The sequence below is a fragment of the Haliotis rufescens genome, unplaced genomic scaffold (genome assembly GCF_023055435.1).
Source record: "Haliotis rufescens isolate VD_foot unplaced genomic scaffold, xgHalRufe1.0.p SCAF_13, whole genome shotgun sequence".
In the NCBI taxonomy this organism is placed as follows: domain Eukaryota; kingdom Metazoa; phylum Mollusca; class Gastropoda; order Lepetellida; family Haliotidae; genus Haliotis; species Haliotis rufescens.
The window spans coordinates 12,869,184-12,882,384 of record NW_025963813.1 but is presented as its reverse complement, the minus strand read 5'-3'; the positions used below and the strand labels follow the sequence as shown (position 1 = coordinate 12,882,384).

The 13,201-nt window shown below is 38.9% G+C and overlaps 2 protein-coding genes across 7 annotated transcripts in view; one reads left to right on the top strand and one right to left on the bottom strand.

The window, feature by feature from the left end:
* The window catches only part of LOC124139127 (ATP-dependent translocase ABCB1-like), a 176,530-nt gene that overhangs the window by 71,118 nt on the left and 92,211 nt on the right, over nucleotides 1-13,201 (bottom strand). The window lies entirely within an intron of this gene.
* The window catches only part of LOC124139128, a 79,671-nt gene that overhangs the window by 42,095 nt on the left and 24,375 nt on the right, over nucleotides 1-13,201 (top strand). The window lies entirely within an intron of this gene.

Genomic DNA, 13,201 nt, shown 5'->3' with positions numbered 1-13,201 from the left:
CCAAACGATGTGATATATACATTGTGACATGTGAAATGTACGCCAAACGTTGTGAAATGTACACTGTAAAACTGCATGCTAAATTATGTGAAATATACACTGGGAAATATACACTGGGAAATGCATCAGTTGTGACTGATAAGGTGAGTGTACCAGATCCTTACTAAGAACAGGAAGTCTGTACACGTGTGTTGAAAGCATGGGACGTGGATAACAGGACAGCACCATTCAAAATACAGGTATGTCACCTTTTTTTAGGAAGAAATAACATGAAAAGTCTGAAATAATCTGCTATTCCTCTCCACTTTTGGTAGGGATGTTTTTATCAAAACTTGCTTTCATATGTAAAGTGTATAATTAAACACAATGACATAACTGATTATCAAAAGTGGAGTAACATATTTGGTGAATGCAGACAAGAAACAGTGTTCAAAATAAGCGCCTGCCCGTAGGCCCGCGGCAGGTAGATCTCATGTCGGGCCTGTAGTTTCCAAAATGTGTATGAGTCCTTAGGGCCTGAGGGGGCAATGGCCAAGTCGTCTGAGGCGCCGCGTTTCGCTGTGCAGAGTTGCGTCCCTTGGGCACGCCAGAAACCTATGATTGTGGGTTCGAATCCCGGTTCGCCCTGATTATGTTTCTAGGTTTGTCAGCACCATGGTGGGTTTCACCGAAGTGGTAAACGTCTGAGACCTGCATCACTTCGGGCTTTCCTCCCACATTAAGCTGACACGCTGCGATATAACTGGAATACTGTTAAAAGCGTTAAACCCAACTCACTCACTCACATTTGGGCCTGCAGTAAATTTACATGTCGATTTATCTGTCAGAATAAGTTGCTGTTTTTCTATATGAGGGTCAGAAGAGTTTAGTCAGGGCCTGCAGCTTCTAAAGTCTGTGTGTCCCGATGGCAGCCTGACAATTCTTATTTATTTCAAACTCTGGACAGGAACCCAAAATATCTAGGCAGAAGTTTTATTAAAAAACATTAAGCTGTTTTGATGCCCCTTTGATGTTTCATTCATAATCTTTCTTCAGCCTAATTAAAAACCAGTGCAATCTTCTCAGAAAAAGAGAGTTTTGAGTTGGTGCTTCTAAACAAATCACTATAAGGAAAGTAAAAACATGGACAGTTACTTTTTCCATTGCGTATACATTATCTTGTAATATGTTCTTGATACATAATCACCTCCAAGCTTCTCACAACCTGACACAGGCTGTAATTGGAACAAGCTTCCTCCCAGGATGAACCTAGCACCACTTCTGCTACCTTAAACATGCTTCTGTGGATTAGGTAAGCAATTAATGGTTCAACTGATATCTGCCATGTTTTCTATCTTGTCCGCTGTTTGTTATGTTAGGGGCTGATGATAAGAAAGGGGGTTAAACTAACTCGCCTGGCTCCAGACTTGATTAAACATGAGCCAAGCTTTGTTTTTACTGAAACCTACGAGGGTGCGATCCCTGGCTCGCCAGTTTCACGTTGTACCTGGTAATTGAGACCAACATAACAAACACACGACAGGGGAGAGACCATCAAACGTACCTCCTCCACCTTGAGACGCGAAATCTGTCTCCCATACACACTTGGTGTTTCAGTGGCAAGGAGAAAGGATATTAACTTAAACCTAATGAGGAAAAACAAGGGATTAATTGCAAATCTTAAGGTTAGTAGACATGTAACCATGACAACTCTTTTCAAATGTCTCATAATTTGTTCATATGAATATTGGAGTTGAGGTCAAGCAGAAAGTTTATATAATATTTAATTTTTTTGTTTCTGCAAAACATTCAGAAGGATGATGAAATGTCAGGAGATTAGTTAGTATCCATGACAACTAGTGCCATTATTCCATATGATTCATTCATATTACAAATGTCACATCTGGTTATTCAGCTGTTACACAGGAATGGATAAGTATGTTTGAAGGATAATAGTCAAGGGTGATGTACCTTGTAAATAAAGTAGATATGTAACCATGGAAACTGATTTTTTAAATAATGCATATGCCTCTGTATGGTCACAATGTGGATTGTGTGGTCACATTGGGAATTTTATGGTCACAATGGGGGTTGTATGGTCACAATGTGGATTGTTTGGTCACAATGGGAATTGTATAGTTACAATGGGAATTGTATAGTTACAATGGGAATTGAATGGTCACAATGGGGGTTGTATGGTCACGATAGGGATTGTATGTTCAGAATGGCTGCTGAATATGAATTTTACTATTTTACTATATACAGTTCTTATATGTTGTTTTAAATTTATACTGACTTCTGCATATTTTCATAACCATTATGAAGAACCCTGATGTAATACATACACGTACAACAGGTAAAAGTATCTTTGTTGTTTAACGCCACACTCAGCAATATTCCAGCTATATGACGGCGGTCTGTAAAATAATCAAGTCTGGACCAGATAATCCAGTGATTGACATCATGAGCATCGATCCACGCAATTGGGATACGATGAAATGGATCAACGAACTCAGCGAGCCTGACCACCTGACCCTGTTAGTCGCCTTTTACGACAAGCATAGTCGCCTCTTATGTCAAGCATGGGTTGCTGAAGACCTATTCTACCCCGGATCTTCACTGGTCTAAAAGTATCTGTATTAATATTACTAATAAAGTGTCACTGTACTAATACTGTACTAGTAGTGATCAGTCTAAAGAACGGCCATAGGAAATCGAAGTGTTACTAATACTCCCTGGATTTTGGATGATAATAGACACACCTCTGTCAAGGTATTGTTTGGTACAGAGTTGTCTCCCTTCAACCATACCCCTACCCTCCACTGCAGGGGATCAGCTGCTGTAAGTTGTGGACAAATTAAGATTGTAATTGACATCAACAAGGCCCAGCTGCTATTTGACTGTTATTCAAAACTGACATTTGTAAGCAATTACAAGCTTCATAGGACACCCTCTTTGACTTGTGTAAATGTGCAAACAGTCAGACTAATGAGACTGCTTGTCAGAGGTTACACTGAGTGGCGGTGTACAATTGATGCTGGACACACTATGTTTTTGACCTATTAGTGATCAGGGCTCACTTGCACAAAGCAATCTTAGCGCTAAGATGATCGTAACTCCCATACTTTAACATAGGCTTACGATAGTCATACGGCTAAGATCGTTTTGTGCAAATGTGTTTTTGACCTATTAGTGATCAGGGCCCACTTGCACAAAGCAATCTTAGCGCTAAGATGATCGTAACTCTGATACTTTAACATAGGCTTACTATAGTCTTAGCACAGATCGTTTTGTGCAAGTGTGTTTTTGACCTATTAGTAATCAGGGCCCACTCGCACAAAGCGATCTCAGCGCTAAGATGATCGTAACTCTGATACTTTAACATAGGCTTACTATAGTCTTAGCACTAAGATTGTTTTGTGCAAGTGTGTTTTTGACCTATTAGTGTGATCAGGGCCCACTCGCACAAAGCGATCTCAGCGCTAAGATGATCGTAACTCCCATACTTTAACATAGGCTTACGATAGTCATAGCGCTAAAGTCGTTTCGAGCAAGTGGGCCCTGAATCCCAGTAATAACGAGAGTTTAAGTGAATGAGTGAATATTGCTCAAGGTTAAATCAGCAAGTGAGCGGCCATTCTTTGAGCTTTTGAAATGGAGATGTAAATGGAAGTATAATTGCTGTATGTCAAAAGAAATTGTGCGTACCCATATTTGACATAATAAGCACCCAGGGCGCTCTCAGAATTAGGAATAGGAGGCTCTTCTTAGAATATTATTTTGGTGAAAAAGGACAGAGTTGAAAGATCATAAATTTCGTGGTTTATGCTGACAGCCTGAAATGTTTATATACAACAGATATATTTTTCCAGAATTTAATTTCCAATAATTGAGGATGCATAAAACACCCGTATTATACACAAATAAATAAGTCTTCTGTACATTGATCATTCGGAAGGGGTGCTTATTGGGATTGTTCACTAGCCAATATATTAGCAAATATCGCCGTGGGCACTTATTACGTTGAATACGGTAATTTTATTGTCTGGCATCAGATACACATCCGGAACTGTTATGGTTGTTGTGTAATACTGCACTGAGCTATATTCCGGCTATATTAGATGGTCGTCCACAAATAATACAAGTCTGGGCCAGGCAAACCAGTGATTCATATCATGAGCATTATGATCCACTCCCACAGGGTACGATGACAGACAACCAACAAATTCACAAAGTTTGACCACCGGATCCATTAAGTTGCCCCTTAAACCAACAATCTAATCCAGTTTTATGGTTATGAGTAATTTTGTTTTTTACGCTATTTTTAGCAATATTCCATCAATGAAACGGCAGGGGACACCAGAGTGAGTGAGTGAGTATGGTTTTACGCCGCTTTTAGCAATATTCCAGCAATATCATGGCGGGGGACACCAGAAATGGGCTTCACACATTGTACCCATGTCGGGAATCGAACCCGGGTCTTTGGCGTGACAAGCGGACTCTTTAACCACTAGGCTACCCGACCGCCCCAGGGGACACCAGAAATGGGCTTCACAAATTGTACTCTAGACTATAGCAACTAAATATAAATTGAAAAGGAGCCCCAATATGATGGGAGATTGACAACCTGAACCTGGGAAAAATCTAGACTTGCTTTATTGAGGGCTAAAGCATTACAGTAAGGGTTAGGAGGAAGGGAAAATAATCTGATTTAGGGACTTAATTGCACAAGTTGGGAATTAACCTGGGCCTACGTTGGTTGGTTAGTTGGTTTGTTGTTTAACACCGCACTCAGCAATATTACAGCTATATGATGGCGGTCTGTAAATAATCGAGTCTGGACCAGACAAACCAGTGATTGATATCATGAGCATCGATCAACGCATTTGGGATCGATGACATGTATCAACGAAGTCAGCGAGCCTGACCACCCGATCCCATTAGTCGCCTTTTACGACAAGCATAGTTGCGTATTACGGCAAGTATGGGTTGCTGAAGACCTATTCTACCCCGGAATCTGCACGGGTCACCTGGGCCTACGGCATAACAAGCGAACGCTTTAACAACTTGGCTATCCCACCGCCCCTAACTCTTATGAAATGGGGGGCGGTCGGGTAGCCTAGTGGTTAAAGCGTTGGCTCGTCACGCCGAAGACCCGGGTTCGATTCCCGACATGGGTACAATGTGTGAAGCCCATTTCTGGTGTCCCCCGCCGTGATATTGCTGGAATATTGCTAAAAGTGGCGTAAAACCAAACTTATCTCTCACTCACTTATGAAATGGGAAGGGTTGTAGATGGCTGTCGACTTGGTCATAGAACACGATTTGAGCTGCCAAACCATTTCATCACATTCAGTAAATTATAAATTTCTAACACTCGTCTTCAATAACCTTCACAAGTGTGGATAAAAAGAAACACGACATCATAAAAGGTGGGAGACTAGACAAGATTTGTAATTCATTCCACCTCGAACTAATCTCCTATCATTTAAGAAATCAGAATCTAAGTGGAATTTATGACCACAAAGTTAAACAGTAACACCCTATTTGAATAAACGAGCCATCAGTTTTGAAAGTCTGCCAGATTTTTGAATTTGTGAATTTATCTATATAGCAAATACATCTTTTAAAAAAAATGATCACAGCTATCTTTTTGAATCGGTGGAACCATTGGTGGTCCCTTATATCACTTTCGAACCATAAACACCAAAACTGAATATTATACCTTATCACTGAAGCGATACCTCCTATCTAGGGTAGTCCTCATCAAAGCTTCAATTAACCAATTAGTATCAAGTATCTCAGCCTGGTAGCTATATATCCCACCACAATCCCTTTAAAGTGACAATTTTGATGTATGCACTTTCCCTCAGACTGACATGGCTTCCCAGTTATCTTACAAGTTTTTGAATTACAGTATTAATGTAAACGCCATATGGATCTGACTCCAGCTGGTGTGGCTTCAGCTCAGCACTACCAAAGGCTCAATATTTCTATATGCTTAGGCAGCACAATTTTTTAACAACTTACAACTTTCATGAAAAATGGATTGATAGTTTTACCGCTTCGAGTTGAATAATTGAGGTGAGGTGAGGTGAAATGGGGTTTAACGTCGCGTCCAATATTATTGCACTCATATAGCCATGTGCATGCACGTGTGTGTGTGTGTGTGTGTGGCTGCTTGTACTAGTCCGGACTGATGCTGCAGTTTTTAACATGAATACCAACACTCAGACACAGTATACGGACTCCGAGCCGACCAGTTTTGGACCCTTAATGCCGAGCACCAGACAGGGTAACAACAAGTACCATCTTTTAACATCTTTTGGTATGACACAGCCGGGGATCAAACCCCGGACCTTCTACTCTCCGGGCGGATGCTCTACCACTTGACCACGGAGGAGGTCTTGAATGATTGAAATAATTGTTTATGTTTTTTTGTTTGTTTAGTGCTTAACACTCAGTAATATTACAGCTATATGATGGTCATCTGTAAATAATTAAGTCTGGACCAAGGGCATTGATGTTCACAATTGGGACACAATGACATGCGAGTCTGACCAACTGATCCCGTTAGTCATCTTTTACAACAAGAATGGGTTGCTGAAGACATGGGGTGTTTATGTTATGCTTTGTTTGAGAAAATGTGCTTAGTTTCACACAGATGGGGGCATCATGTGTGATTGATCTTGTGATGTGGGATGAGCGAGTGAGTATGGTTTTACCCGGCTTTTAGCAATATTCCAGTAATATCACGGAGGGGGACACCAGAAATGGGCTTCACACATTGTACCCATGTCGGGAAACGAACCCGGGTCTTCGGCGTGACGAGCGAACGCTTTAACCACTAGGTTACCCGACCGCCCCTCATGTGGGATGAAGCTTGTGCTGTCATGCAGGGTTTGTCTGTCCCAGGTTCAAACTTGGGGATGAGTATTATTTACGACCCTTTTAGCAATATCCCAAACATATAACTACATGGGACACCATGAACGGTCTTCGCACATTGTACCACTTAGGGTATCGAACTCAGCATCGTTAAAGCAACTAAAATAACAAGATATTGGAATATATTATTCCTGATAAAAAAATAGTTTCAGATAAAAAAATTCCTGATCCTTGCATCAAAATCCTGTAAAGTTACATCATTGGGTAAGTTTTAACCGAATCACTGGTAGATTCCAAGAAAATGTGTGTACAGCTGATTGCTGTTTCCTGCTTAGTTTACGAGAAAATACACAAGGTAATCTTAATCCCTGGATGTTAAACAATGCCTAGCAGAACAAAAAATACAATTTAAACGGTAAATCAACATGTCTGGTGATTTTTTATCTCAAATTTGTACTGACCAAGTTTCTTATCACCCGTTCGTTTATAGGAAATCGGTGAAGGGGTGCGGCATAATTTTCTTCTGTGCATAATATTCTAAAAAATCTTTTTCCAAAATACTGAATCCGCTAGAGGGGGATGCGCACTATACACAAGAAAAATATGGTACTTTAACAACTAGGTTACCCCACAACCCTTAAACATCAGCGCTACACCATCTCTGTGCACACTATGTTGTAGGATGCAATAGATGAGTGAGTGAGTGAGTGAGTATGGTTTTATGCCGCTTTTAGCAATATTCCAGCAATATCACGGCGGGGGACACCAGAAATGGGCTTCACACTTTGAACCCATGTCGGGAATCGAACCCGGGTCTTCGGCGTGACGAGCGAACGCTTTAGCCACTAGGCTACCCAACCGCCCCGATGCAATAGATGACTCCAGTCAGTTACACATTCTTTTACTCATTCAAATTCTCTCCTTATTCATCTTATCCATCCTCCCTCATTCCTTCCTTCTTCTTTTTTATTCCTTTCAGATTCCTTCCTTCCTTGATCTTAATCCCCTGAACACCCGTCCCTTTATGTCTCCTTTAATTCACCCCTGCACTAATTCTTTCATGTCCTAACTGTAAGACTGTGCTTGAGACAAAGAAACCATCCTCAGAATCAAACCCAGACTTTGCATGTAATTAGTTATCACACTAACTATTGACCTGCCCTTCCCCTTTGCTTGTCGTAAGAGGCGACTAACGGGATCGGGGGGTCAGGATTGCTGACTTGGTTGATGCATGTCATCGATCCCATCGTAAATTGATGCTCATGATATTAATCACTGGATTGTCTGGCCCAGACTCGATTATTTACAGAACACCGTCATATAGCTGGAATATTGCTGAGTGCGGCGTTAAACAACAAACCAACCAAACCAACTTTTCCCTTTATGGGAAATCTTGGGTCATTAGAAAACTTGATTATTCTTTACATATTTTGAGTAGTATATAATAATGTTTATGCAGTATCCAAGACTTCACTCTGTGAGCACAAGCATAAAGAAATAACTCAAAAACATCCACTCCAAGTTGTAGGACAGTTGGATGAATCAGGGAATCTGTAATCTTTAAATGGCTTTGATGCTAAAGAAACTGCTGACAGACCTTTGAACGTCAACAACTCAACTTGCAGTTTGGAAGTGAATTCCTCTCACTTGAAACATACTGCGATAAGTCTACATCTTCATGGGGAGATAGTTGCAGATATGTGATGCCATCATTGCAAGTACCTCTTACAACAACCAGTCACATGACACCTGGGATATGTTGGATTCACGTTTATGTTGCGTATAGTTCACATATATTTCAGACCACCAACAAAGCTTAGATGGTATTGCATGTGAGTGCACTAAATGTGTCAAATTAATGGGATCTCTGGAGAAATGTTTTTTGGGCTTTGTAATGCGTTATCAAAATAGAAATCATGTTTTATCGTGTATAATTTTGGAAAGAAAGAATGATGGTTAGGTTTTTTATTGCAAATTTCAATAGAATTTGATACAAAAACATTTTTTTGATTTATCTAAGGTTCATGAAGACGTGAAACGTTTATGGATAGCAACTTTTTTGTTGTCATGTCCTTCCAACTTCTAAATCAGAGATTTTATTTGTTAAAGGTTCAGTGCTCAGTTTCGAACCCAGGATTCTAGCTAAGTCATCGGGACTGATATCAACAACAAACAATTCTGTAATTGCTGTTGTTTTTCAATAGAATTTGAGATTGTTTATTTTGTCAGCTTTTTCTGTTCATGATGTTTCAGAAATATACTTTTATATAGTTTATTTTAGAAAAAAAGCTACACTAAGCAAGAAAAACAATTAAAAGTTTTATGTCATAGGATATACCGTATTCGACGTAATAAGCGCCCCGCTCTAATAAGCGCCCACGGTGATATTTGCTAATATATTGGCCAGTGAACAATCCTAATTAGCACCCCTTCGGATTGATCAATGTACACAAGACTTATTCCGTGTATAATACGCACCCATGTGTTATATGCACCCTTAATTATGGGCAATTCAATTCTGGAAAAATATATCTGTCGTACATAAACATTTCAGGCTGTCAGCATAAACCACAAAATTTATCTTTAAACTCGTTTGTTTTCACTAAAATAATATTCTAATAAGAGCCCCCTATTTCTTATTTTGAGAGCGCCCTGGGCGCTTATTACGTCGAATACGGTACATCATATAAATAGTCACAATCATTGTACATATATCCTGATTTGTTCTACCGTCAGTGTAAAGTGAACCCTGTCATACCAGACCTTACAGGACCAAGTGTATCATCAGGATTAATTTCGAGATTATATCCAATCGTGGGTACAGATTTTATTAAAGGGTTACGTTATTATTTCAATCAATTATCAATTACATTCATGACATAAGAAACATAAAATCAGATATTTACTCTATTATTAAAATCTGAAACTGAAATAACAAGTAGCCAGCAGTCATTTATCAATGGCCATGAAAACGGTTCAACGGGCCAACTGTCCTCATTTTCAGCTTAAACCTTGTAAAAATATCCCTGTAATCGTTCCTCCAGGCAATATTAGTCACAATGACAAGCAGATTTGTTCCTTAAGAGAACCAAGCTTCCTTGATGCAAGCTCCCTAACCAGTGTTAATACCCTGCAAGGACATCTGTGGGAGACTTTGTGTTACGAGACAAATCGGATCTCTTCGCTCACTGGAATTGATCTGATTGGCTTTCAGAATAATCATGTGATCAAAGAGTATTATGCAAGTGTGTGTTAATATTAGTGAAGGTTCTGAAGCTCACTTTCAGATTTTTTCACCCACACCTTTCACTAAGTGAAGCAATGTTCACTGAACGAAAAACTTTCTCATAAAGACAACAATAATGTAAAAGTATTTCTACCTGTTGACATATTTTACTGTAAGATGTTATTTACAATACAAATTAATAAATAATAAAACAAAGTCATTATAACAGTTTCTCTTTCAAGAAGGCCATGTTTAAGTTTTTGTCAAAAAGCTGTTCAAGATTTTAAAAAGTAGGATGTCCGTCTAAGTCAGTCCTCACATTCCTATATAATGCTCCTGCAACATTTCATGGAGAGGGGCAAATTGTTTTTGACAAAAAACTAAACAATCACATCTGTTGATGCTTTGCTCAAGGTAAATACATGTTCTGATTGACAAGGATTAACTCTGCTTTAGTGTGTTAAAGATTCCCCGAGTTGGTATTTACAGTCGAGGAGTAACACCTCTGGACAAATAGGCTGTCTCTTGATGAGGGCTCCAAGCCCACCATGCCAGCTCAACTCACCACTCAATTCAAGCTAAAACGCCAAATGTAACAAGTCAACACCGGCTCACGATGCCAGGACGCAGAGTCAGGTCACAGAGCTCCAGATAAGCTGCGTATCTGCGTAAAATACGCATCAGAAATGCAGAAATACGCAGTAAAATAAAATCCAAGCGTAACAGATACGCAACGAACATTACAGATACGCTACAAAAATAAAACTTGTGCGTATCATCAAATATTGTGAAGTAAACCTGCGTATTCGATTAGCAAATCAACAACTTATTTTGAAATTATAAACAGACATTCCGTCAACCTTGCCAAACTCCACGATGACAGTTACATCATGATCATTTGCTATCACACTTTCTTGTGGAAGTATCATGGTATTTTTGAGTCCTATAAAGCTCTCAAACCCACACAACACCAGTTTGCAGGGACTAGATGATTAGAGTTTTTCAATATTTAACTTAAATACCCACATGTGTAAAAACTAGTGGGTAACAGAAATTTGAATACCCAGATAGAATTACTGATACCCAATGATTTTAAAATGCATGGGTAAAATACCCACAACACCAAAAGCTTATCTGGAGCTCTGGGTCAGCACCTTGCCCACGACTCACACTGATCACTGTGATATCTGTGGGAATTGAGCTTCAAATAACTGATGAAAGGTGATGTAGGCATGTAATGTGGCCAAGATGTCAAATTTCAGGAGATTCCTGTATTCCATTCTTAACAAATAACTAAATGGAGATTAGATGGCCAAAATGACTGTACAGGTTGCTGTGATATAACTTTAATATTGCAGACAATGCAGGTTGCTGTTATATACTGTAATATTGCGTACTATACAGGTTGCTGTTATATATACTGTAATATTGCTGACTAAACTGGTTGCTGTTATATACTGTAATATTGCTGACTAAACTGGTTGCTGTTATATACTGTAATATTGCTGACTAAACTGGTTGCTGTTATATACTGTTATATTGCGGACTATACAGGTTGCTGTCGTATACTGTAATATTGCAGACTAAACTGGTTGCTGTTATATAATATAATATTGCTGACTAAACTGGTTGCTGTTATATACTGTAATATTGCTGACTAAAGTGGTTGCTGTTATATACTGTAATATTGCTGACTGTACAGGTTGCTGTGATATAACTTTAATATTGCTGACTAAACTGGTTGCTGTTATATACTGTAATATTGCTGACTAAACTGGTTGCAGTGATATAACTTTTATATTGCTGATGCTACAGAATAAAGCGATATAGCTATGACATAACCAAGGTGTTGAAGCCCATTCACTCACTAACTCATTCAAATTACTGAACGTCATGAGAATTCTGGTTATTGATGGGTGCAACATTTCAATCAATTACATTTGAACCTGGTGTTACACATCGGCTTATCACTTAACCATACAAGTCTTATCTTCAGCTTAACATACAGAGATGTTAAGTGTACTGGCACTGTTTAATCATCCAGGAGATGGGGATTTATTTGAAAGACCTATAATTATTCCACTGTGTCGTCACGTTTTATCAGCAACTGAGCAGATTAGCGGTTCAAGTAAACATTGTAAATACCTACAGTGTACATAATCTGATAACAAAGATGGGGATATTATGTCCTTATCACGCACGTTCTAATTTGGATAACTGATACCGTATTTATCATGCTGACTGACAGAGGGTGGAATTTGCAGGTGAAAAAGACAAGATAAGTGTTCAAGGATATTTAGGGAGCTACCAAGCTTTCAGTCAAAACATAATACTTAATTTTCTGGTAACCTGACAATCATCATGCAATATATATTTGTACAAAATTAAAAGATAAATCAAGGTTAAGGAGGTGCTACATGAAACACATGTATTTGTTTCTTGTTTTACTTTAAGAAGAAATGGCAGCAAGTGAATATGTATACATTATAACCACCATGTGGCTTTCTATGTTATAATAATAGGCCAAGATGGCTGTTGGTGGACAGACATCTTGAATTTCCAATTCCCGTATTTGACGTAATAAGCACCCAGAGTGCTCTCAAAATTAGAAACTGGAAGCTCTTATAAGTATATTATTTTGATGAGGAAAAAAAACAGAGTCAAAAGGTCGTAAATATTGTGGTTTATGCTGACAGCCTGGAATGATACAAAAGAAAAGTCTGTGCGTATTAAACACGACAAATATATTTTTACAGAATTTAATTGCCCATAATTAAGGGTGAATATTACTCATTAGTGCGTATTATACGCAAATAAATAAATCTAGGGTACATTGATCAATCGGAAGGGGTGCGAATTGGTCTTGCTCACTAGCCAATATATTAGCAAATATCGCAGTGGGCGCTTATTTGAGCGTGGCCCTTATTACGTCGAATACGGTAACATGATTAATCACACTTTCACTGCAATTAGCCATTTGTATGCAAATGAATATTTTGTGGTTCATGTGTTCTTATTTTGATTACTTTGTCAAACTTTGAAAGAAATAAGAAAATAGAAATTGGCTTCTACATACAATCATGAGACAAATCACCCATAAGTTTCATG